At 38.5% G+C, this 24,743-nt stretch overlaps 1 pseudogene; it reads right to left on the bottom strand.

The window, feature by feature from the left end:
* Window positions 1-24,743, bottom strand: LOC132159296 (NLR family CARD domain-containing protein 3-like; annotated as a pseudogene).

Genomic DNA, 24,743 nt, shown 5'->3' with positions numbered 1-24,743 from the left:
TTACTTCAGCTTTTCCAGTCTACACTGTACATTTTCAAACAGAGTCAAGAGGATCTTCATTCCTGGGTTTCCTAGTTTATTCTCACTCAGATCCAGCTCTGTCAGATTTGAAGGGTTTGAATTTAGAGCTGCAGCCAGAACACGACACCCTCCTTCTGTGATACAGTTGTTCTTCAGACTGCATAAAGAGAAAACACTTCAGTTGTAATCTAAATATTTACCAGTATGTTTTAGCCGACAGTTGACAAATACTGATGATGATGATGATGATGATAATGATGGACCACCACATTACAAAATTCACATATGTTATTGTGTTTTTTTCAGTCAGCAATCTCTTATACAAGACACATAAAAAACACCCGGCAGCAAGGATTTTAAATTTCCTTGTAACAATGAAAAAATGTACATTATTATGTTGAGATGACAGTGTTTAACCTGCAGATGGGCAGGGATCTGATTCACTCATGTAGCACATTGAGATCCAGTGATCTCTGTCTACTCATTGTGCCTAGATCTAGACTTAAAAAAACGAGGTTCATGATAATTTGCATTCAGAAACGACTCCAATAAACCATATATGGTGACAGCACCTCCCTTTATAAATCATGTGAATGTATAATGTCCTCACCGAAATCATGGAAAAGAAAGCAGTACTGAATGAGAAGCCATTCTGTGCTCTCACTTAACAGATTGTCGATGTAACGGAGTAAAAACTTCATATTCACAGGAAGAAGGAGGCGTGGACCGGCGGACAATCAAATAAAGCTTTAATAATAAAATAAAAAAAACTGTGTGGGAGCCCCTCACGGACGACTGCCGCGCACAAACAAAAAACCAAACACAACTAAAATCCAGGCCTGGTCCTCTGTCGTCCTTCATTGTCGTCGCTCCTCTTTTGTATCCTTCCATCTCCTCCGTGGGACTCGAGACCGGTGGGTCGAGCAGGTTTCACTCATTTCCAATCACTCCACCGGCCTCGCCCCATTCCCACGGCTCTCAGCCCCGCCCCACTTGTCACAGTCGTGCTCTTTGAAAACATGTTTTCTGCACAAAGCATGGTTTGACTAATCTTCCAGCAAAGCTTTATCAGCCATGACACTATAGCTATATTTCAAATGAATTCCCCGCTGCATGCAAAAAAAGGCTTATCTTACTTATTATTTTGTCTTGTTTCTAGTCAAAATACCTAAACATTCCTAAATCAAGATGCATTTACTATATAAGCTTAAAGATATTTAGTCTTTTTTGGGGGGGGGGGGGGGTAAATATCTTACCTAGCTTGAAATATTTATTTATAAATTGAGTATGTACAATTAAAGCACACAGGAAACTTTTCTTTTTGTAGTATTGCCATTTTAGCACTAGATTCTCTGCGTAAGCATGCTCAGAGTTGTACTTATATTTACACACATTCCTACATTTAAGTACAAGTTGGTAGATCCCACACTTTGCATGAAACTGTTCTTATGCACTCATTACACACATCTGTGTGTATGCACTGTTGTTAAATGAGGGCACTGGAATGTAGAGTTTAGGATGGAATTAAATTTCACTGAGCTGAAGTAGTTCTGTCCTCAATTCTGTGGCAAATTATCTAGGTCCATGTTAACAGGTGGATCTGAATTCTAACCAAACACAAAGGATTTACACAAAACTTACCTCAGTATCTCTAATTTGCAATGAATATTCTTCAATCCAGTGCAGAGCAGCTTCACTCCTGAATCCTGCAGATAATTATTGTTCATGTTCAGCTCTTTTAGACTGGTATCTGATCCAAGAACTGTAGCCAGAGCTGGACAGCTTCTGTCTGTTAAGCCACAATCATTTAGCCTACAAGAGAAATAAATCAAATCACAGAGTTAGATACATGAAATACGTTTGTTATTTTTTCTTTTTTAAAGGTTTATATCATTAATGGCAATGAGTTATATAAAAGTGCTGCTCTATTATCTTGATGAGTTCTTGAGGTGGAGAATGTGGAGATTAATAATTTATCCCTTGAGGTTATGCAAGAGTATATCCATGCATCACTACGATTCATAAAAAATACAAAGTCCCTTACCCATCACTGCATTCTTTATGATTTAGTTGGTTGGACATAACTTAAAATTCGTAGACAACAACACTGGTATATCTTTAATTATAAAGCTATACTTGGCAAATTTCCACTGTACCTCTGTAACCTCCTCTCTGTTTGCTCTGGTACCTATCAGCTACGCTCCTCAAACTGGTTGCTTTTTAATGTGACACGAGTTACATCCGAATTGGGAAAAACTACTTTTTCTTATTTAGCGCCTAGGAGGTGGAATAATCTACAAAAAGAGCTAAAGTTAGAAACCCCTATGTCCATAATTGAATTTAAAACTACTGTAAAGAGTGTTGTGATGGAGAATGTTCTTGTTTTTCTTAAGAGTTTCGTTGTGTTTTATCTTTTTATCGTGAAAATGCAATTTTGCTTTGGTTGTGATTTGGCTGCTACCTTGGCCAGGTCTCTCTTGTAAAAGAGATTCTGAATCTCAATGGGACCTCCTGGTTAAATAAAGGTATAATAAAATAAAATATCTCCTTTATAGCAGAGGTTTAAGAGGTTGGACTGCATATTGGAGTAGAAATAACTGGAACAATGTGTTTGATAATAACATGATGTGCTTTTTCTGTAGCTAAACAGCTTGTTTGCTGTTGTGGGATTACAAATTTGTACTAAGTTAAATCTAGTTACCAATGTAATAGTATGCACTTTGTGTTTTTACATTTTGAGGTTAAAAAGGATTAAAGCCCAGGTGTCTGAAATAATGACCTTTTGTTTTTGTGCTTTTCCTTGCCATTTGGCTTTTTAAGCTCAAGGCACAGCTATGCCTTTTGTCTCTATGATAATGTGAAGGTATGGGTGATACTATCAGGCACCTCCACATTTAAATGACACTGTTATGCTGACAAGATCAAAGATGGGAAAATGGCCAGTATCAGGCTGATCCCTGTATTCAATTTGCATGCTTTGTTTAAATTGTCTCCACCTTTACTGTATGGATCCCTCCCACTTGAATGTATAAAAACTCCAAAGTATCACTGCTTTGGTAAGACTTTTGATGACTACAGTGCCACGCAGAGCGTTCTCAAAAAAGAATTCTGCTGAAGATTACCCAAGAGTCTCCTGGTCTCCTGGGCTTCTGAGTTTCCAACAGTTTTTGGTGCTGTGACCTGGATAGAGCTTCTCACCTGAATTCAGATTGAAACTGCAATCTCAACAAAGATTTGACTTCATTCCAGACTGAATCTTTCTGTACAACCAAGGGTTGGTGAGTGTAACTCTATCCAAAAGAACCTTTAAAACCAATATCCTCTGCGCCGCCAGAGAAGAATTAACAGACAGCTGTAGAGTTTGGTTAGCTAAGTTATCCTCTAAAATATTATTTTAGAGATGAAAGATATCCTCTGTTCAGGCAGGGAAGATTAGCATCACATGCTAATATTGTGTTACCCTCTGTTTCTGCAGGGAAGTTTAGCGTAAAGTTCTAGAAGTGTGTTATCCTCTGTGAATTGTTAATATTTGGTATCCTCTGTTGATCAGAGAGGTTTTAGTGTTTTGATTGTGTGGTCAAAGAGAAACTCACAAAATGTTTAGAAAGAATGCTAGATTGATCCCCACAACTGAAAAAGGTGGTCTCGCGACTCCTTTGTGGTCAGATAGCAAATTCAAATCACTGTTAGAAGTGCAAATGAACCTAATAGTCACTGAGAAAGTTAGACAAGAACTAACTCAGAAATATGATATCCATCCAGACAAGAATTGTTCTGTAGATGAGTGTAAAAAGGTTCTAGGAACATGTATTTGCAAGAACAATTTGAAAGGCATTATCTGCTGCCACAGAGAATTCTCCTTAGCGCTAGCTACGCAACAGTCTCAGCGTAACTCAGAACTAGAGAAACAGAACAAAGAGCTCAGAGCTAGAGTATCCTCTTTGACTAAGAAATTGAACCGCAACAAAGCTGCAGCAAAAACTGATGTGGAAGAAGTTAGTGAGAATAACAATTATTCTCACTTACACACTTTCTTTGAAACAGATGTAGCCATCCAGTCAGTAACTGATGTGCCTGTAGATTCAGTAAAGGTATGTGGTGCGAGGAGAAGATTTCAGAGAGTTGAGGTAACTGAAAGTGTTCCTCCCAACTCTTCTGTTGTCCGAATACAAAATTTTGCCAAAGCACTAAGACCTAAAGATATAGAGAGACTATCCCAGAGCTTACCCTCGGCACGCACAAATTTTACTGAATTTAGAAGAGCATTGATCAGCAAAATGCGTCTCTATGACATGTCGTTAGCAGAAGTCACACAGCTGATGTCACAAATTCTTACTGAATCTGAATTCAACAGTTTTGAGTCTGCTGTTACTTCTGAACTACAACATGTCAGTAAAGATGAATTGAGAGAGGTAGTTCTAAGAGAGCTAAAGAATATTGTTGGACCAAAAATGGAATGGTCAAAGGTCACTAGTTGATTTTGTCAGTCAGCAGTAACTTACAGTGGAATAGCTGACACTCCAGAGAAGGTAATTAATCATAAAGGACCACTAGTTTGAACATGGTTTGATGGCCTTTTAGACGAGTACAGATCTGCTTGACCATTTTTAGATTTTATATGGTCCACTGGAAGCTTGCAAAAGAACTTAAACAGTTTATCTACTTGGGAAAGAGACTTTGATGTCAAAGCCAGAGTAAAGATTGCAGCAGTATCTTTTCAGGTCAAAACAGAGAACCAACAGAAACCTAAAAGTCCTAAGAAGGAGGGCAGTTGTCATTTTTGTGGTAAAACTGGACACTGGATGAAAGAGTGTAGGAACACCTTTACTCAGCTCCTACTCTGTCTGTACTGCGTTTGAGCTCCGTCACTATATTCTTTTCATTGACTATTTTTAATTCAAAAATCAATTTTATACATCATCGTTTCCGTTTATATAACGTGTGAATATATCCTCTATTGTATTCTACAACAAAAACAATCAGAGCGCCTCGCTATCACTAGTTTTATTTTGATCTCCCGGGTCCGCTATTAGCTTTTAGCCCGTTAGCATTAGCGGCGTGGTTGCAGCTAACTGCGCTTACATTGCTAATACTCTATTCACACACATTACCACTGCTGTACTCACTGTTACTTGCTTTAATGGCGGATGAATGTCTCCACTCTGTGCAGCTCGAGCTCGCGGCCGTGGGAAAGCAGATTCGCGACCTGGAGGTGAGGCAGGCCCAGCTGATAGAGCGGAGAGCCGCGCTGGAATCATCCCGGGCTGACGCTCACAAGTACGGGGTAAGTATACAGCGATCTGCTAACAGTCCCACCACGTCTACTCCCGTGTGTTTCTCTGCACAGGCCCGGTGCACCCAGGACGCGATCTTCCCAGATGTCCTTCACTGTGACGACAGGACACCACAGACCCTGGGTGCATCCACAGTGGAGGACACGAGCCGGGTCCCGGGCGACGACTTCTCCCCCTCCTGCCTTCGACATCTCCATCCTAAACCGCTTCGCTCCCCTCCGCGAGACAGGACGCGACGCTGTGATCATCGGAGACTCCATCGTCCGACACGTTAGTGCTACGTTAGCCGAAGGTAAAGTGCACACTCATTGTTTGCCTGGTGCTCGTGTTCTCGATGTTTCTGCGCAGATACCCGTGATCCTGAAGGCCGACTAGAGCCCCAGAGCGGTCGTGCTTCACGCCGGGGTTAACGACACCACGCTGCGGCAGACGGAGACGCTGAAGAGGGACTTCAGCAGCCTGATCGAGACGGTTCGCAGCACGACGCCCGCGGCGACGATCGTCGTGTCAGGACCACTGCCCACGTATCGACGAGGACACGAAAGGTTCAGTAGACTTTTTGCTTTAAATGAATGGTTGTTGTCATGGTGTAAAGAACAGAAACTGCTATTTGTTAATAACTGGAATCTTTTCTGGGAGCGTCCTAGGCTGTTTCGCGCTGATGGATTACACCCCAGCAAAATCGGAGCGGAGCTGCTCTCTGACAACATCTCCAGGACACTTCGCTCCATGTGACTAGTAAGACAATTCTCTAATAACTATTATGATGAGTTTTGTTCCACCCGCTTAAATGATAAAAGTACTTGCGCTGTAAAAACTATTAAGACTGTGTCTGTTCCCCGAATAGTGAGGTCAAAATATAATGTAGGATCTAGAAAAAATCTTATCGTAATTAAACCAGAAAAATGTAAAGTAAATGAACAAAAACAATTTTTAAAGTTTGGGCTCATAAATATTAGATCACTCACACCCAAAGCAGTCATTGTAAATGAAATTATCACAGATAATAGTTTTGATGTACTCTGCTTGACTGAAACCTGGCTAAAACCAAATGATTATTTAGGTCTAAATGAGTCTACTCCACCAAACTACTGTTATAAGCATGAGCCCCGTCAGACTGGTCGTGGCGGAGGTGTTGCAACAATATATAGTGATATTCTCAATGTTACCCAGAAAACAGGATACAGGTTTAACTCTTTTGAAATACTTCTGCTAAATGTTACACTGTCAGACATGCAAAAGAAGTCTAATGTATCTCTTGCTCTGGCTACTGTGTATAGACCACGAGGGCCGTATACAGAATTCCTAAAAGAATTTGCAGATTTCCTCTCAGACCTTCTAGTTACAGTTGATAAGGCGCTAATCATGGGAGATTTTAATATTCACGTTGATAATGCAAATGATACATTAGGACTTGCGTTTACTGACCTAATAAACTCCTTTGGAGTCAAGCAAAATGTCACCGGGCCCACTCATCGTTTTAATCATACACTAGACCTAATTAAATCGCATGGAATCGATCTTACTGCTATAGATATTGTACCCCAAAGTGATGATATTACAGACCATTTCCTTGTATCGTGCATGCTGCGTATAACTGATATTAACTATATGTCTCAGCGTTACCGTCTGGGCAGAACTATTGTTCCAGCCACCAAAGACAGATTCGCAAATAACCTGCCTGATCTATCTCAACTGCTATTTGTACCCAAAAATACACATGAATTAGACGAAATGACTGACAACATGGGCACTATTTTCTCTAATACATTAGAAGCTGTTGCCCCCATCAAATTGAAAAAGGTTAGAGAAAAACGTACTGTGCCATGGTATAACAGTAATACTCACTCTCTCAAGAAAGTAACTCGTAGTCTTGAACAAAAATGGAGAAAAACTAACTTGGAAGTTTTTAAAATTGCATGGAAAAACAGTATGTCTAGCTATAGACAGGCTCTAAAAACTGCTAGGGCAGAGCATATCCACAAACTCATTGAAAATAACCAAAACAATCCAAGGTTTTTTATTTAGCACAGTGGCTAAATTAACAAAGTACCAGATGCCACCTGATTCAAATATTCCACCAACGTTAAATAGTAATGACTTTATGAATTTCTTCACTGATAAAATAGATAACATTAGAAGTACAATAGCGAATGTAGATTCTACAGCGTCTAACACTTCAGTTTCATCCATCGCACCCAAAGATAAACTGCAGTGCTTTACAAATATAAGACAGGAAGAGCTAAATAAACTTATCACTGTATCTAAACCAACAACATGTTTATTAGATCCTGTACCCACTAAATTACTAAAAGAGCTGTTACCTGTAGCCGAAGAACCGCTTCTCAATATCATTAACTCGTCGTTATCTTTAGGTCACGTCCCAAAACCATTCAAGCTGGTGGTTATCAAGCCTCTTATTAAGAAACCAAAACTAGATCCTAGTGTACTGGCAAATTATAGGCCTATTTCAAATCTTCCATTTATGTCTAAAATTTTAGAAAAAGTTGTGTCTGCTCAATTGAGCACCTTCCTGCATAAAAATGATCTGTATGAAGAATTTCAGTCAGGTTTTAGGCCCCACCATAGCACAGAAACTGCACTTGTTAAAATTACAAATGACCTGCTTCTTGCGTCAGATCAAGGCTGCATCTCATTTCTAGTCTTACTTGATCTTAGTGCTGCGTTCGACACCATAGATCATGACATACTCATAGATCGATTACAAAACTATACAGGTATTCAAGGGCAGGCTCTAAGATGGTTTAGATCCTACCTGTCCGATCGCTACCATTTTGTTTACTTAAATGGGGTGTCATCTCATTTATCATCAGTAAAATATGGAGTGCCACAAGGATCCGTCCTAGGTCCCCTTCTATTTTCAATATACATGTTGCCCCTTGGTAATATTATTAGAAAATACGGAATTAGCTTCCACTGTTATGCTGATGATACTCAGCTATATATCTCAACGAGACCAGATGAAACTTCCCAATTATCTAAGCTAACAGAGTGTGTTAAAAATGTAAAAGATTGGATGACAAATAATTTTCTCCAATTAAATTCGGATAAGGCAGAGATATTAATTATTGGACCAAAAAACACTACACAGAATCTTGTAGATTACAATCTGCAACTAGACGGATTTACTGTTACTTCCTCTACAGTCAGAAATCTGGGTGTTATATTGGACAGAAATTTGTCTTTGAAAATCATATTTCCAATGTTACAAAAACTGCATTCTTCCATCTTAGAAACATTGCCAAGCTACGAAACATGTTATCTGTTTCTGATGCAGAAAAGCTAGTTCATGCTTTCATGACCTCTAGACTGGACTATTGTAATGCACTTCTAGGTGGTTGTCCTGCTTCGTCATCATCATTATCATTACTTACCTATAAGGCCCTAAATGGTTTAGCTCCTGCGTACCTAACTAGCCTTCTACCACGCTCCAACCCATCACGCACCCTAAGGTCACAAAACGCTGGACTTTTGGTAGTTCCTAGGATAGCAAAGTCCACTAAAGGAGGTAGAGCTTTTTCACATTTGGCTCCCAAACTCTGGAATAACCTTCATGATAATGTTCGGGGTTCAGACACACTCTCTCTGTTTAAATCTAGATTAAAAACGCATCTCTTTCGCCAAGCATTCGAATAATGTATCTCTTAAATTGTGAGTGTAGTTGCATCTGCATTTTTATTCTTTAGCTTGGGTTAAACTAATTTTACTTTGTTGGATCAGCAGCTATGCTAATGATGTCTCTATTTTGTTTCTATGTTTTGCCACGGGATTTACATCCCGTGGTAACTAGGATTTACACAAGCTCCAGTCTGGATCCAGAACACCTGAGAAGAGATGATGCTGACCCTCAGAGGACCCCAGATGATCCTAACCTTGAATCAACAAACAGAACTAACAATTATTGCTACATGTGTGACTGCATCATATAATTACTATTAATTAATAATATTGATAGTTCATCATCTAGCTGACTACGTCTTGTATTATTATTATTTTTATTTTTCTAAAATCCTGTCAAACGTGCACAAACTACTAGCTACTACTAAATATTGTAGAAACATAATTTTCTGTAAAGTTGCTTTGTAACGATTTGTATTGTAAAAAGCGCTATACAAATAAACTTGAATTGAATTGAATTGAAAAATATAACTGTCTACTTACCACTCTGAAGCTGCCCCTCCCCAAATCACCTAACTGTTGGCGCAGCTTGCTCAGGTGTTAACTGTAAGGGCTGTGAGTGCTTAACTTGCCCAGTAATGTACAACAAAGATGAAACATTCTTTGTAAATAAACTACAGGAAGTTGACTGTCACTTCCTTTCATTAAGTGAATGTTAAGTACACTCACAGCCTTCAAAGCTATACTACAGCACACTCCAGTCACTAACCTATTATTTTTGGGTAATGATGTTTGTTATGACTGATGTTCCATTAGAGGATGGAGATGTTGTACAGTAAAATTTGCACACCAACTGCAGGGACAGACTAGGACACACACAGACCAGTGAGGAGCCCAGGGAAGAACCGAAGTGCAACAGGCCTCGGGGGCCAACCCTGTGGCGAAGACTTCCTCATAGGTTTCCCCTATCAGTAGTTTCATCCCCACCTCACTGGTCCATAGGTGTCAAATTACTTGAAACTAGGTTGAGACAAACACTATACGATCACCAGACTTAAAACCACTTTACGATAGACAGAAGTCTAAAAATGTCTATGCATGAATAGGCTACTGCTGGTCTGCTGTTTTTTTGTTTTCTTGTGTTGCAGGTATGTGAGCATGAGATGCAATTTCTATGTGACACCCTGGTGTAAAACATCACCTCAGACATCCATGAACAAGCTTCATGAGGACCAAGAATCATCTGAGTGAATCTACGTGGGAAATTGACTACAGAAAACAGACTTCACACCTATTTGGGCGCAATGGACTTCCAAGACTTCCACTCTTATGCAACATGGTTTTCTGTGTCATCATGTAGTTTCCACGACATGCTACCATCCATGTCATATGTTTAATCAGTTATGGTTCTAAAAAGAACTATTACACCTAAGTAAATCTAGGACAAGACACAGAATAAGTTATATGTGCCTGTAACCTTTTCAAGTTACATGACTGCAAGATGGGGCTTATGTTAACAAACATTGGCCATAGAATGGAATTGTGAAGGTTTAAATTTGTATTATGTGAGAGTTATTAGAACTCTCAACGGGAGGACTGTGGGAGTACAAATTTGTACTAAGTTAAATCTAGTTACCAATTTAATAGTATGCACTTTGTGTTTTTACATTTTGAGGTAAAAAAGGATCAAAGCCCAGGTGTCTGAGATAATGACCTTTTGTCTTTGTGCTTTTCCTTGGCATTTGGCTTTTTAAGCTCAAGGCACAGCTATGCCTTTTGTCTCTATGATAACGTGAAGGTATGGGTGATACTGTCAGGCACCTCTATATTTAAATGACACTGTTATGCTGACAAGATCAAAGATGGCCAGTATCAGGCCGATCCCTGTATTAAATTTGCATACTTTGTTTAAATTGTCTCCACCTTTACTGTATGGATCCCTCCCACTTGAATGTATAAAAACTCCAAAGTATCACTGCTTTGGTGAGACTTTTGATGACTACAGCGCCACGCAGAGCGTTCTCAATAAAGAATTCTGCTGAATATTACCCAAGAGTCTCCTGGTCTTCACTTCTGAGTTTCCAACAGTGTTTAAAAAAAAAGTTCAAGAAAATGTGTTTTTATTTAACCCTAATCGAGATACATGTGTATACTTATAACTAGGGCTTGTGGAAAAAAACGATACACTATAGTATTGCAATATTTTCCGTGGCAATACTGTATCTATACATGGACACAAAGTATTGATCTTTTAGTATACTGTTTGGTAGAATAAAATCAATTTCTTGACAATCCACTAGATGGTGGTGTTGACTTTTTTCTGGTGACGTCAGCTAGGGCCTTCTTCAGCAGGCAGTAAGTTAGTAAAATAAAGATGACGGCATCGCGAAAAGTGATCCGGAAAGCCACCTCTGCATTTAAATAGGATGTATGGACTTCGGATTTGTAAATAAGGAGGGGATGTAAGTAGGTATACACCGAATTTTTGGCATCCGCAAATTATAAAAACGAGAAAAATAGCCAAAAATGTGAGCAAAAAAGATAGATATAATAATAATAATAATAATAATAATATATGGTGTGCTGCGCCCCGTCTGGCAGTTCATTAACCATGTTTCACTCTCTTCATCACTGCGTGGTTTGACGCTCCTCTCAATATTCTGCTCTATGAATGTGCATTCCACTCGACTTACCGCTCATGCTCACCAGAAAAGCAGTGTCTGCTCAAATAACACGCCGACAGAAAATTTCTATAATGTATACTTGCTCCTGTTTGCAGTAGTGCTACTGTGCTGTAACAAGGTGTACAGCTGTACTGGGCAATGTTGGTAAAATGATGCTACCTTCAGTGACGCTGTGATCTGATAATAATGACTATAATTATTTGAATAATTAGTCAAAAAAATGTAAATAATAAATAAATAAATCAAAAAACTTGTGTCTGATTCTGATTTTGGCCCAGAAATTTCATTTCGGTGTATCCCAAGATGTAAGACTACATGTTTTATTTAATTGAATTAAAATGTAACATTAATTTACTTTCAAATGCCCCAATTGCTGAAATGTCTGAATAACAGCACTGTAATATCGCAATATTTCCCAGAATATCACAATATATTTAAAATCGCAATAATATTGTTTTGTGACACAAGTATCGTGATAATATTTTATCGTGAGGCCTCTGGTGATTCCCACCCCTACTTATAACTGGTATATGGTTAATAATCACTATCAGGGGTGTCCAAGCCTGCTATGTATCAATGTAGATTAATGCAATTTTAAGATGAGAACAAAACATGACAAAATATATTAAATAACTTACAGAGCTCTTTTGCAGGTTTTGATGACCTCTGATAATCTAATGAGACACTCGTCTGATTTCTTGAATTTCTGAAGATCAAACTCCTCCAGCTCCTCCTCTGATGTCAATAACACAAAGACCAAAGCAGACCACTGGGCAGGTGAAAGATCAGCAGATGAGAGACTTCCTTTGCTAAGGTGGGTCTGAATGTCTTTCACCAGAGTTTGGTCGTTCAGTTCATTCAGACAGTAGAACAGATGGATGGATCTCTCTGGAGACAGATTAGACTGTAATTTCTGCTTGATGTACTGAACTATTTCTTTTTTGCTCTTGTCATTGTCTTCTTCATGTGTTAAAAGACCTGGCAAGAGTCTCTGATTGGACTGGAGTGACAAACCAAGGAGGAAGCGAAGAAAAAGATCCAGGTGTCCATTATCACTCTCTAGTGCCTTGTCCACTGCAGTCTTGAGCAAATCAATCATGTTTTTATTGGACTGGAGTGACAGTCCGAGATGGAATTGAAGGAAATGGTCCAGATAAACACTGCTACTCTCAACCACCTTGAACACTGTAGTCTTGAGCAAATCGATCATGGTTTGAGTTTTGTTTTCCTGTTCTGTAGAGTCTTGATCAAACACATATTTCTTGTTGATGTCTAGAAACAGATGTGCATAAAGGGCTGCAATAAACTCTTGAATGCTCAAGTGAAAGAAGCAGTACATGGTACCAAGAGTGATTCCTGTTTCCTCCTTAAAGATCTGGGTACACATGCCTGAGTACACTGATGCCTTATAGACATCAATACCACAGGCTTCCAGATCTGTGTCATAGAAGATCACATTGTTTCTTTCCAGCTGATCAAATGCCAGTTTCCCCAGTGAAAAGATGGCATCTTTATCCCAGGAAACATCTGGTGTACATTCTCCATCATACTTTCGTCTGCTCTGCTGGATCTGAAATCTGAGGAAGTGTGTGTACATTTGTGTCAGAGTCTTAGGAGTGTCTTCAGTATTTGACTCCTGCAGTGTTTTGGAGGCATCATCAGCCTGATTGTTTTTCACAACATTATTTCTTTTCTCCTCTGAAATGTTCTGGAGAACAGTGGCTGAAATCCAGCAGAAGACTGGGATGTGGCACATGATAAAGAGACTCTTTGATTGTTTAACATGATCAATGATTTCTTTGGCCTGATTCTCATCCGTGAATCTTTTTCTGAAGTACTCCTCCTTTTGTGCATCATTGAATCCTCGTATCTCTGTCAGCCGGTCGATACAGTCAGGAGGAATCTTACTGGCAGCTGCTGGTCTGCTGGTGATCCAGATGAGAGCAGAAGGAAGCAGATTTCCCTTGATGAGGTTCGTCAGGAGAACATCCAGAGAGACTGGTGATGAAACATCAGACCACGTCTCATTATCCTTAAAGTTTACAGGAAGACGACATTCATCCAATCCATCAAGAATGAACAAGACTTTGAATTGATTTCTTCTCGTAAGGTTCAGTCCTTTTGTCTCTGGGAAAAACTGTGTTATAAGGTCCATCAAACTTAGTTTTTCTTGCTCCTTTAAGTTCATCTCTCTAAATGGAAGAGGAAATATGAAGCTGATATCTTGATTTTCTTTTCCTTCGGCCCAATCCAGAACAAACTTCTGCACAGAGACTGATTTTCCGATGCCAGCAACTCCTTTTGTCAGTACAGTTCTGATCTGCTTGTCTTGTTCAGGTGCTTCAAACAAATGTTTGCACTCAACCTGTATCTCCTGTGATTCATGACGTCTGGAAGAAACTTCAATCTGTCTCACCTCATGTTCAGTATTGACCTGTTCACTACAACCCTGAGTGATATAGAGATCTGTGTAGATGTTCTTCAGAAGTGTAGAGTCTCCTTGCTTTGCAATTCCTTCAAACACACATTGATACTTCTTCTTTAGGCTACACTTTAGCTGATGAATGAAGACCAGCTCATCTAAATAGAAACAAAAATACAGATATTTTTTACTCTTATTTTCTCTCTTATATTTGTAAGGTACAACCAGACAAATGATCATGAGTCTCTTACCTTCTAGAGTATCAGCAGCTTCATCTTGCTTCATCTCTCTCAGGAAGTAGAGCGTGAGATCAAGAGCTGCTTCTTTCATACTGCATCTGTTCTCATTAAAGTCCTTCACAAAGTATTGCATGTCCTCTTTTTGTAATATTTTCTTAAACTTTTCCAGTTCTTTCTTCAGAAATGTGGTTATTTTGTACTCGAGACCCTACAAAGACAGAAGAATGAATGGCAGAAAAAAAGTCTATATTTGGTCAAAATTGTTTATTCAGTAATTACAAATATTCATCAAAAATCAAGTTGAGAGAAACATTAAATAGCTGTAAATATTAATCAAAATATGTTCTCATTCTTATTTTATGGGTTCTTAAAATGAAAAATTAGAAATAAAAGTTCTGTCACACTCTTATTTAATAACATTTGTTTTTTATAATTATTAAATATTCTTGAAAATGTGTTTTATTACCTTGAAGATCTGCAGGAGACTGTCTGGAAAATTCTTGTGGTTCCTGTGAGACTGTAAATCTGGATCTAATGTTTCATACTGAAGCCTGATAGTAAATAAAATAAATCAAAATACTGCATTTTTAGGAAAAAAACAATGACCAAAATATATTGTAAACATTTTAGCAAAGAGAAAAATAATACGGTGATAAATTACAAGTGCTCAAGTGCTCCAAAGTAAGGCTGGAAATGACATTAACAGAGTCCCGTGACCCATGTGTTTCCAGAACAGCTCCTACACTGGTGACTGGAAGGAAATGGAACCCAGCGGCTGCTACTCACCAGGCAAAGTCAGACCTCAGGCACAGAGACATCACTGGTAATGTGCAACAGGGGAGAGGAGGCCTTGGCCTTGGAGACAGTAGACCATCGTGGCAATGGGCAGCTCCAGCTCAGCGCCGACGGCTGGTTGTTGAGGAGGTGCGTCGGCACGAGCAGGCAACAAGGTGTGTAAAGGCTATCTCACAAGCCAAGCAAGGACAATGGACGAGATGGGAGGGAGTTGAGAGGAGAAAGTTATCCTGGAGGGAGCTGATGGGCATGGAAGCATTTCATCAGCTTCATCAGCTTCATCTTACGTGCAACGTACGACGTCCTGCCTTCCCCCTCAAACCTCAACCAATGGTATGGAGAAGATCCGACATGCCCCCTCTGTCCATCCCCTGCAAACCTTAAACACATTCCGGTTGGATGTAAGACAAGCTTGTCACAAGTCCGCTATACCTGGAGGCACAACCATGTCCTGAAATGTCTAGCAGCTACCTTGGAGTGTAGACGGTTACAGATCAATGCCCTGCCTCCTCCATCATCTCATCCCTCATATGCAAGAGAGTTCATCCTAAAAGGTACAAAGACAGCCAAAGTCCAAACAACATTGGATGTCGGCCAGCTTGGAAGGGCTCGAGACTGGAAGTTGGTGGTAGATTTGAACCAAAGACTTCACTTCCCTTCTGAGATCGCCACAACAAACCTCAGACCAGACCTCGTGCTCTGGTCCTCCTCACTTCACATTGTGTATATAATAGAGCTTACCGTTCCCTGGGAGGCTGCTGTGGAGGAGGCATTTGAGCGCAAGAGCCTTAAGTACACAGAGTTGGCAGCTGATGCTGAGCAACGCGGATGGAAATCCAAGGTCTGCCCAGTGGAAGTCGGCTGCAGAGGCTTCGTGGGCAAGTCAACCATCAGGCTGCTTAAGGAATTGGGAGTGCAAGGTCAAATCCTACGCCGAACCATCAAAGCCCTCTCAGGTGCAGCAGAAGAAGCAAGTCGATGGCTTTGGGTGAAAAGGGGAGACTCCAACTGGGCCCCTAATATTACATGAGGCATTGAGGGGTTGAAAGCAGAGGGGGGCACACCTGGGACGCCAGGTGCTGCCGATGAGCCCTCTGGAGGTGTCGTGGGCCTATCATTGAAACACCAGAGAAGGTGGGCTAAAACCCCCATTTTCATCCCACTCAACCACCATCACAGTGAGGAAATTACACCGATGGATGCATCGTCACCACTCATACCTCAGGTCTTAAAAATGGGATTGCTTCACCTAGTCCAAAAACATAAGTTTTATGATAATTATTCACTGATACACTTTCTAACACAGTCCATATTTAAAGAAAAATAAGAAACACATCAAATACCGTTTGGTTCGTGATGCTGTTTCTTCACTGAATCTCGGTGGTTCTTTCTTTGACCAGCCACTCAGAGCTTCACTGTTGAGGATGGTAATTAAGTATAGTATAGACATGCATTTGTCCATCTATGACTATGGATAGATGGAAAGACATATTCATGTTTGGCTGCATGATCTATTTTCCATGGTTAATTTATACCTCCTTGTGTCTGCTTGTGTGATTGTGTTACTGGAAAGAAGCTCCAGACTGAGTTCAATAAAGAGGAAATCATTAATTTATTGTTTTATTTCATTCATTTCTATCACAAGCATCTTAGTGGAGAAATAAGCCAACACTACATTATAATGTCAAAGATAATAAATACCTTTCGATAGATGTTTTTTTCTCACTGAAGTTCGGTACGTCACCATCCTTTGACCGGTCACTCTTCACAGACACATGTGATCCTGATCTTACACTAATGACACAAAAGGGGGAAGAGAAACTTTTCTACAGGAGATTCATCTGTGTTTTATATTGACACACATTCTCTCTAGTCCTTCACAGAAACATCTGCAGAGATTTAAAGATAGCAGTCATTCTTGTTTACAGATTTACATTTATTTAACAACTGGCCAACAAGTACTTAATATATAAGACTAAATATATTTGTACAAATATTTGACTGATCTAATTTAAAAAATATATATTTTTCATTTACTTTTGACAAAACTGGAGAGCAGAATTTTAAGCTCTACACAGTTCTGTTAGCATAATTCAATTAAAGGGAACATATTACACTATTTTAAAAGTCCATCACTTTGTTTATTGGGGTAACAATGTCATTGTAATAATTACCGTATCTGTTTGACCCTGTCAGGTCTGAGCTGAACATGTCACAGAGGCAAGCTTTTTTTTTGTGCAACTTTTAGCTTCCAGATACAATCTCATAAGGTAAAAATTTTTCTTCTTCACTGTAAGAAATTTATGTCCTCAAGTGCCAACATAAAATACAGTTATTAGGTGTGGTTCATTGTATTTAATGTACAGTGTATTTAGCTGTGGTTTATTGTATTTTATGTACAGTGTATTTAGGTGTGGTTTATTGTATTTAATGTACAGTGTATTTAGGTGTGGTTTATTGTATTTAATGTACAGTGTATTTAGGTGTGGTTTATTGTATTTTATGTACAGTGTATTTAGGTGTGTGTAGCTGATGTTGTACACAGGAAGCTGGGAGAAAATGCACTGCAGCTTCACATAGCGTGCTGTACACAAGCTAACCTTTGGGTCGTACGGCTCAGGAACAGAGTTATTAATAAATCTTAAACACTGATTCCAAACAAAGAGGGTTTGCTTTCACATCCAAACACACAGCGTCTCCACAACATGACGACAACACTACAACTCACTGAAGACTCGTCTTCTCTTTTGAAGAACTTTGAAGATCATACAAAAACATATATTATACACTAAAGGAAAATGAAAACATTCAAAGGGCATCATATGACCCCTTTAAATTAAGTGTTTAGTAAATTATTAATGTCTGACAACCAATTTATGATCTAAAAACAAAAATCACTGATGTGGATTAATTTACTTAAGTATTTACATACCCAGTGCTGAAGAGAGACTGTAAAATGACTGTAAATTATCATTTAGATTTCAGTTCTGAGATATTTATAATCAATTGGATACTTTTTTTTTTTTTTAGATTTTTGTTATTTTTTAATTAGAAACTCTGAAGTTCTGCAAATCATGTGTAAATATTATTTTTTTCCAGCAAACCTCTGAAAGTACAGCAGTGTTTAAAATGATTGTCTGAAAGCAGACTCAGTCTTACCTCTGTTTCTGTGAGAGACTCATCTTTCCTCTCTTCTCTGACATACTGCAGCTAAACTGTCATTGATCAGCACTGGCTTGAGACAACAATCTGCTGTTCAGTGTGACCTGGAGATGATGAGGTTAATGAGATGGAGAAATATGTATACATATAAATACTTATTTTTTTAAATAACACAAACAAATGCACTGGTCTTATTTTGTTGTTAAGTGATGATGTTTCATGTGTTGTTTAATATTCGGTTCCTGTGAAAAACTGTTCCTGTGGTTGGAGTTTACATGAATATTCCTTAGTTTCCTTGTTGTGGATGTGTCCTTGAAACAACGAACAAACTAATGGAACTTAAAATATCAGTGCCCCTCCTACTTGTTTAATGGATTATTTTGAACAGGCAAATGAAGTGACAGTGTTACACATGACACACAGTGTCAAAACAATGCACAGTTTGTGTAAGTGCAGAAAATATTTGTCTTTTTATTTGTATTGGAATTTTGTACTTCTGGGGTGTTTGGTCACATGGGTGCAGATGAATACTTACCTGATTGTGTTTCCTGCTTGACAGGTGTGTGTAGAGGGGGTGAGTAGCGGGAACGCTCACTTTCTGTTGACCGTTCTAGATCCTTCTAAGTTGTTTTGAATTATACAGTTGTTTGTTACATCATGTTAATATATATATATATATATATATATATATATATATATATATATATATATATATATATATATATATATATATATATATATATATATATATATATATATATATATATTAGTGCTGTCAATCGATTAAAAACTTTAACTAGATTAATCACACATTTTCTCTGTGATTAATCGCAATTAATTGCAATAAAAAAAGAAATGTTTTTGTACGTTTTTAATATATTTTTTAATGTTATAATTTCACAGTTAAATTTAAATACTTGTTTAAATGACATCTTTTTATGAATGAAGGCCAGTATTACTGATATTAATACAGCTACTGATTTTTTTTTTTTTTTACATTTATTATTAGGCTTCAAAAATATAACAGTTTTTAATTTAAGTAAACTTAAAACAATGCTAACATAAACCCATAATAAATGTCATGTTTACTCCTAGCCTTCCTGTCTTAACAGTTAGGAAATATACAGAAATTTAATAAAGTTATCAAAGTTATATGCAGTCTGCACTGCATAAACTATAAATTAAATAGTTAATCCTTATTAAAGCTACAAAAGTTATTTAGTCAAGAGCAGCGAGTCATTTTCTCTGTTCCCTTTGTTCTTTAACTTTACTGACAGGAAGCTTTATTGGCTGCTGTCCCTTTAAGAGCAGACAGTCACGCGGATCTCACCGTTTATATACTGTCTATGGATCTCGCCTCATTCTCTCACAACTCTTTTTGTTCATTTTAGACTTTATATAAATCATTTAAGATTGCTCTTATGAGGATAATCGACAAAACTGGCACTTTGGGATGTTTATTGTTAGTTCAAGCGCTTAAGAGAACTGGATTCTGGCGCCCTGTCTATGCATTGTGTGTGTGTGTACGTGTGTATGTGTCACATAAGGGCATTCACAGACAGCGCATTCTCTTTTGTCTTGCCACGCTTGAAATGTTTAAAAGCATTTAAATGAATAAGAGCGTGATCATATAATGTAAAGCTAGCGTTTGGAAGCGAGAGGGAGTGACGTCACCAGATGTTTCCCAACTGCGCTGTCTAGGCTCCGCCTTGCCCGCATTCTCCACCACTGTGGCGGGAGGAGCACAAGACAGACACAGTGGGCGTGGCGTCAGGCCTCGGAGAGGCTTTTATTAACAGAAATCAAATAAAACAGGGGATAAAAGTGGCCAAAGGGGAAGAGTGTCCAAAATAAACAGGGAATCTGGTGTCCTCGTTGTGCTGCAGAGTTTGTGTGGGTCGGGCAGTGTTCATGGAGGAAGGGTCCAGGTAAGGGGCGGAGTCCGGCTTCCTCTAGTGGCCGCATCACTCTCGTTGGCCGCGGCGCTGGCAGGGGATGTACGGCCCGGCATCCTGGCCCGACGGCCGTGTAAACGGGTGCGGTTCCCATCCGGATCGCGGGTCCGGCAGCTCACGTTTCTGGTGGCGCGGGAGTCCCTCAACGCACCCTTCTTGGACCCACGAGACGGGGAAGAGACCCGTCTCCAGAGGAGAGGCGTGTTGGGCTTTTAAACAGCGGCGGTGATGAGGCTCCATTTCCTTCAGGTGTGCCCCATCACACGCCGCCAGCCCTGACTTGTCCAGCGCCCCTCCTCTCACACACCCACTCCAGTCGGGAGCCTGGTGAAGGGCAGCGATTAAGGACGGGGTGCCGGTGACAATCAGGGAGGAGGCATCTGACTCATCACATTATATATATATATATATATAAAAGGAATTTAACGTCATGAATTCGTCATGGATTTATTTCCTTCTGCTTAACCTCTCAGTGGCTAAAGGCTGTCACTATAGTTTGTGTAATATGATAAATTGTAACATTTTGCCTGATTGATTACAGGCACATAGCAAAACAATCAATAAACTAATAACCTATCTTACCTTATATAGTTTTTACTATTTGATGTATTTCGCTTTTTATATATTTCATTCGTGGGGCTTTATTTTGAATAGTTTGGTTTGATTTGCCTACCTGATTGTCATTGGAGACTAGTACAGTTTGTATACAACTATGCCTGAAACAAACTACAGATGTATCTGTGGCCTAATAAAATTGGTGTGAGCATCTTGTGTCAATCTTTTCTTTAATCTTTGAATTTTTTTTTTTTTTTTTTTTTTTTACAGTTTTTACCAGCCCCATCTGTATATATATTTTTTTTATTATTCTGAATATCAGGTAAAATTATAATTAGAGTCCCACTACATGCACATATACTTCTGTCACATATTTTCTCCTATCACTTCTACTACGATTATTATTATATTTGATTTTTTAAACATAAAAATCTTTCCACATAAGCCTGTTTGGGAATCACTAATCTCCAAGTACTAATAGATTATAATATATTGAAGGTAGAAATCCATATGTGCATATGGTCAAAGAACAGACACAATGTATGCTTACATATGATATTCATTTTATAGTATTTATTATTATTAGCTCTTTCTCAGATTCAGATTCTAAACTGTTAAGCTCTGTATTTGACTGTTAACTAAATACAATAAAGAAAAACGTGATATGTTGTGCTAATATGACATACTTTGTAAGTCCATTTTAAAGAGACAGTTCATTTACAAACCCGATTCCAAAAAAGTTGGGATACTGTAGAAATTGTGAGTAAAAAAGGAATGGAATAATTTACAAATCTCATAAACTTCTATTTTATTCACAATAGAATATAGATTACATATCAAATGTTGAAAGTGAGACATTTTTAAATGCCATGCCAAATATTGGATCATTTTGGATTTCATGAGAGCTACACATTCCAAAAAAGTTGGGACAAGGCCATGTTTACCACTGTGTGGCATCCCCTCTTCTTTTTATAACAGTCTGGAAACATCTGGGAACTGTGGAGGCAAGTTGCTCACGTTTAGGAATAGGAATGTTGTCCCATTCTTGTCTAATACAGGCTTCTAGTTGCTCAAATGTCTTAGGTCTTCTTTGTCGCATCTTCCTCTTTATGATGCACCAAATGTTTTCTATGGGTTAAAGATCTGGACTGCAGGCTGGCCATTTCAGTACCTGGATCCTTCTTCTATGCAGCCATGATGTTGTAACTGATGCAGTATGTGGTCTGGCATTGTCATGTTGGAAAATGCAAGGTCTTCCCTGAAAGAGACGACGTCTGGGTGGAAGCATATGTTGTTCTCGAACTTGGATATACCTTTCAGCATTGATGGTGCCTTTCCAGAAGTGTAAGCTGCCCATGGCACACGCACTCATGCAACCCCATACCATCAGAGATGCAGGCTTCTGAACTGAGCGCTGATAATAACTTGGGTTGTCCTTGTCCTCCTTAGTCCGATTGACATGGTGTCCCAGTTTTCCAAAGAGAACTTTAAATTTTGATTCGTCTGACCACAAAACAGTTTTCCACTTTACCACAGTCCATTTTAAATGAGCCTTGGCCCAGAGTAAACGCCTGCGTTTCTGGATCATGTTTAGATATGGCTTCTTTTTTGACCTATAGAGTTTTAGCCGGCAACGGTGAATGGCACGGTGGATTGTGTTCACCGACAATGTTTTCTGGAAGTATTCCTGAGCCCATGTTGTGATCTCCATTACAGTATCATTCCTGTATGTGATGCAGTGCCGTCTAAGGGCCTGAAGATCAGGGCATCCAGTATGGTTTTCCGGCCTTGACCCTTACACACAGAGATTGTTCCAGATTCTCTGAATCTTTGGATGATTTTATGCACTGTAGATGATGATAACTTCAAACTATTAGCAATTTTTCTCTGAGAAACTCCTTTCTGATATTGCTCCACTATTTTTCACCGCAGCATTGGGGGAATTGGTGATCCTTTGCCCATCTTGACTTTTGAGAGATACTGCCACTCTGAGAGGTTCTTTTTATACCCAATCATGTTGCCAATTGACCTAATAAGTTGCAAATTGCTCCTCCAGTTGTTCCTTATATGTACAATGAACTTTTCCGGCCTCTTATTACTACCTGTCCCAACTTTTTTAGAATGTGTAGCTCTCATGAAATCCAAAATGAGCCAATATTTTGCATGACATTTCAAAATGTCTCACTTTCAACATTTGATATGTTATATATATTCTATTGTGAATAAATTATAAGTTTATGAGATTTGTAAATTATTCCATTCCTTTTTTAATCACAATTTCTACATTGTCCCAATTTTTTGGGAATCGGGTTTGTAAATATAAAAATTATCTCACTCTCATGTTGTTTTAATGTTGTATGACTTCTTCTGTAGCATATACTTAAAAACACACTTTAATGTTGACAGTTCTCTGATGTGGGTTAATAGTAACATGAGACACTGGTTAACAAATAAAATGTTATCTTTATAGTAAGTGTTTTATTTTTACTGTTTAAAATTATACTCAAAAATAATGTCGTAGATCATGTAAATATTAGTTACATTCATTAAATGTTACTATGACAAGTACAGAAGTAATTGCTTTATGAATATAACTCAAATGTTGTGTGAAAGTTGTGTGTAAGTATGCATGTGGAATGAAGCAATGCTAAGTTAAGTGAGTGTCTGAGATATTTATTGGCACTCGATGAGAACAGCCTCCATGTATGTCCAGTTCATACAATGATCAACTGCACTGCATTAATTCACCATTAGTCTAACTATAGACTAATCAAACAGCAATTAATGCCCCACAAATTAAATGTATAAAAAGTTAAACACATAAAAAATAAGAAACTATATTAACCAAGGTTAGCAGGTTTTTCTCTTATTGTTTTGCTGTGTGCCTGTAATCAATCAAAACAGCTTACAAACGATTTATCATTTTACACAACGTTCATTGTTTTGACTGTTGCAATTGCTTAAATGCTTAACATTGACACCTCATTTCCTTAATCAATTAAATAAGTAAAATGATTTGAGGAGCGTGCACTGATATTTTCAGTTTCATTCATTTGCGTGATGTTTCAAGGACACGCCCACGACAAGGGAACTGATGAATATTCATGTAACTCCACCCACAGGAACATATATTACACAACACCTGGTCCAAGCCTCAACTCGCTTCACCTGAAAATACTCCCTCAGCAGCCTTTCATTACCCCAGTTTATTCAATTAAATTAAATTTAAATTTAAATTAAATTTACGCATTTAGCAGACGCAGTGCATTCAGGCTATCAAATTTTACCTATCATGTGTTCCCGGGGAGTCGAACCCCCAACCTTGCGCTTGATAACGCGATGCTCTACAAATTGAGCTACTGGAACAAGTTTATTAATATTAAACATTTAAGATAAACCTTTTCAAAGTGTACACTACAGTCTCCATAGCGTCCTAAACACAAATAATTATTTATTTATGGTCTGGAATTAAAGGTTAGCATATATATATATTATTTTTTTTTTTTTTTTTTTTTTTTGGTAGTATTATATGGACACAGAAGCGGTGACGTCAGACTCAACAAGCAGATTGAGAAATGTCTGGTTAAAAAAACACCTATTTCACATCACAGAAACAACAGTATAACACAGAAGCGGAAATACGAAAAAAATACTTTCAGAAACAGATTCGTGTTCGATAACTACTCTTTGAAAACATAGGCTACTTGCGGTCTTGACCACTATAAAAGAGAATTTGAAACGCTAGTTTTTCTTCTTTTGTTTAGTCCTGCCGCTTGTCAGCAATTAATTCTCATATCTCTCAAACGGATCTGATTAAATATACAAAAACAATGTCATCGAGTGTTGAAATTAGTAGTGTCTGTGCTAAAGTTATAGCCTACCTGTACAAATGTTTTCTAGGACATACAATGGATCAAATCCAGCCAGCTACGCTTTCTCTCTTTCTATCTGCGTAGTGTCCTCGCTGCAGAGCTGGG

Source organism: Carassius carassius, chromosome 16 (genome assembly GCF_963082965.1).
Source record: "Carassius carassius chromosome 16, fCarCar2.1, whole genome shotgun sequence".
NCBI classification, from domain to species: Eukaryota; Metazoa; Chordata; class Actinopteri; order Cypriniformes; family Cyprinidae; genus Carassius; species Carassius carassius.
This window is presented reverse-complemented; position numbering and strand designations above follow the sequence as displayed.